The sequence below is a fragment of the Glycine max genome, chromosome 20 (assembly GCF_000004515.6).
Source record: "Glycine max cultivar Williams 82 chromosome 20, Glycine_max_v4.0, whole genome shotgun sequence".
In the NCBI taxonomy this organism is placed as follows: domain Eukaryota; kingdom Viridiplantae; phylum Streptophyta; class Magnoliopsida; order Fabales; family Fabaceae; genus Glycine; species Glycine max.
This window is the reverse complement of record NC_038256.2, coordinates 27318083-27320779: the sequence shown is the minus strand read 5'-3', so window position 1 is coordinate 27320779 and position 2697 is coordinate 27318083. Positions and strand designations below refer to the sequence as shown.

General features: G+C 33.4%; 1 pseudogene; it reads right to left on the bottom strand.

Annotated features, from left to right (window-relative positions):
- Positions 1-530: 530 nt before the first annotated feature.
- Positions 531-1465, bottom strand: LOC100790945 (zinc-finger homeodomain protein 2-like; annotated as a pseudogene).
- Positions 1466-2697: the final 1232 nt, after the last annotated feature.

Sequence of the window (2697 nt, the reverse complement as noted above, 5' to 3'; positions counted from 1 at the left end):
AACATTTTTTTAGTTAATTGCTATAATCATACCATATAAAATAAATTAACATGTATTAATATATTAATGGAAGAGTACAAATTTCAAATCAAGCCTAACACTATAATGTAAAAAATGGCAATCCAGCGTATTGATTACTAAAATTGCATTAATCATATTAAATGAATTAAAGGTATGTTAATTAGAGGAAAATAAAAATAATTTAAATCGACTTTAAAGATATATTATTGTTTCTCATCAAATTTTAATTTTTGTTACTAGGTTGAATTAAATTCGTGATTTTTTTTCTCTTTTTTCTTTAACTATCCAACTTACTTTATATCTCATAAACATATATATTAATTTTTAAAATTCAATTATTACAAATAGCATAATGTTAATTTTGGTAGATTATAAAATAATTAATTTAAAATAAAATTACATGCAAATAGAATTCAGAATAATACATATTGGTCTTGAATATATTGCGATGACAAATGGAGGTTAATATATTATCTATTAATAATCAAATTAAGAATTCTAAATTGCACTTTGGAAGCAATATATTTATTTCTAGCAGGCTTTGTCAGAACTTCAAAAACACGATCTCTTTGGCTTCAAGGTTGAGCTTCCAGTCAAGAATGGTGGTTGTTATTATGGTAACTTAAAATAGAGAAACATATATATATAGAGAGAGAGTTAATGGGGCTGATTTTTTTTATTTTTTTTTTCTGTCTAGGACTTCTTACCCAAGGTGTGCTTGTTGTTGTGCATCCACACCTTAAGCACATGAGGTTGGACACTAGTTTGAGCACAAAACTCCTGCACGACACTCTCATTGTGCTTATGAATCCTCCAACCAAGCTTTTCTCCGAAGGCCAACATCTTCTCCTTTTGCTCTTGGGTGAACCTAGTCCTGAAGTGCTTTGTTGGACCCACCATGAGGAGTGGCACCACTCGTTGGGTCTGACATTGCCTCCATGTCCTCCCTCGAGGAATGGGCCCCACCACTGCCCCTTGACCTGGAGGGGAGTGCCAGTGTGGTGCATTGCTGCCCTTGCACATGGGGGTAGCCCACCGGTGCCCTATAGTATGCTGTGAACGGCAACGGCGGGTGGTGGTGGTAAGACTCCGGGTAGGTGTCATTGGGGGTCTCCTTACGATGGAAGTTTCGGTGGTAGTTGCACACAATGCATTTTAGCGCGTCCAGGGTTCCCTCCTTGCCCAATGGCAAGAACTTGATGCATCCATCAAGTGTGTGGCTGCCAATTTTGACAGTGTGGTTCTTGAGGCACTCATGATACTTCTCATTGTTGTTGTTTTGAGACATGGTGGGTGGTGTTGGGGTCATTGGAATCGCCACTGGTATCGCTGCCGCTACTGGCTCCTCTTCGCCTTGACTTGAGGGCGGTATTCCAAAGTCCTCGTGACTCGCTGATGCTACGGGCATCCTCAACTCAGTTTCCACATGTTGCTTAAACTCCATTTTGGAAATATGAGAAGAATTCTTGCTTCAAAGTTGTGATAGCTAAGGGTGGTGGATGATTGAGCATATAAGGAAGCGCTGAAGAGGAAACAAACAAGAAGTGTTGAATAAACTCTCTTTCTCTCTCTCAAATAATAGTTTCAGTTTCATACACTTTTTATCTGCTTCTCTATTTTCTCCCTGATCCCCCAACCCTCGCGACTCTTAATTCTTTATCCTAATTACCTCACCCTCGCGACTCTTAATTCTTTATCCTAATTACCTCGGTAATTTTTTATTAGTTTTTTGTATTTTTATAGAAAAATTAATGTTTGTTTGAGGAAACATAAATTTCTTATCGGTGGAAAACATTAATCTGGGATCATTATTGCTTATAATACTGATTGATAATAGAAAACAAAAACTAATCCAGTTGATTAAAATCATATCTTACAAGATTGTAAATTTAAATCTGCCTATCAATGATGACTTTATTGATAAATATTTTTCAAGTAATTTTGTAATTATAATACAAATGAAATATATGTCATTATGATTGATGTCGACACATCTTATAACACATTTCTTGTAAGATGCTTTCTCCACTTTCAAAATATTTGACACTTGAAGTTTTTTCATACAAATTAAGAAAAACAATTTTATATGTTAATGAGAAAATTGATAATTGATATTATATTTATATGTTCAACAAACAATGAATATGGTAGAATATTAATAATTAATTTTCTCCTATGATTTAAATGACTTATTTTACTTTATATTCACTTTGAAATCTTTTTTTCTTTTTATGTTTATGTAGTATAACTTTATTTAAACAAGAAAAGTATTTTGACTAAGCAATGTATTTTTTATAACCATCGTAATTAGATCTTTGGTTCTTTCATGATTAATGGCACTTAAATTTTGTGGTCGCTTCCTAAATACACATTCAGCTAAACAATTGCATTTTAGTTTGAGTAAATTAGAGCAAAACCTCCTCTTGATAACTTTTTAAAAATTACACCTAATTCTCTTACTTTGTTTACTATTACAACAACCCCTACTAGGGGTACACAGTGTCAGCATTTGTAAACATTTAATAGGAGATAATTTAATTTGTAAGGAGTCTCAGTGCAATGCTCTTCATACAAAGGGTTTAGTGTTGATGTAAAAAATGAGGAGTATTATATGTAATTTCAAGAAACCACAAGGGGTGTTACTGTAATCTTACTCTTTTAGGGTAAAGTCAAACA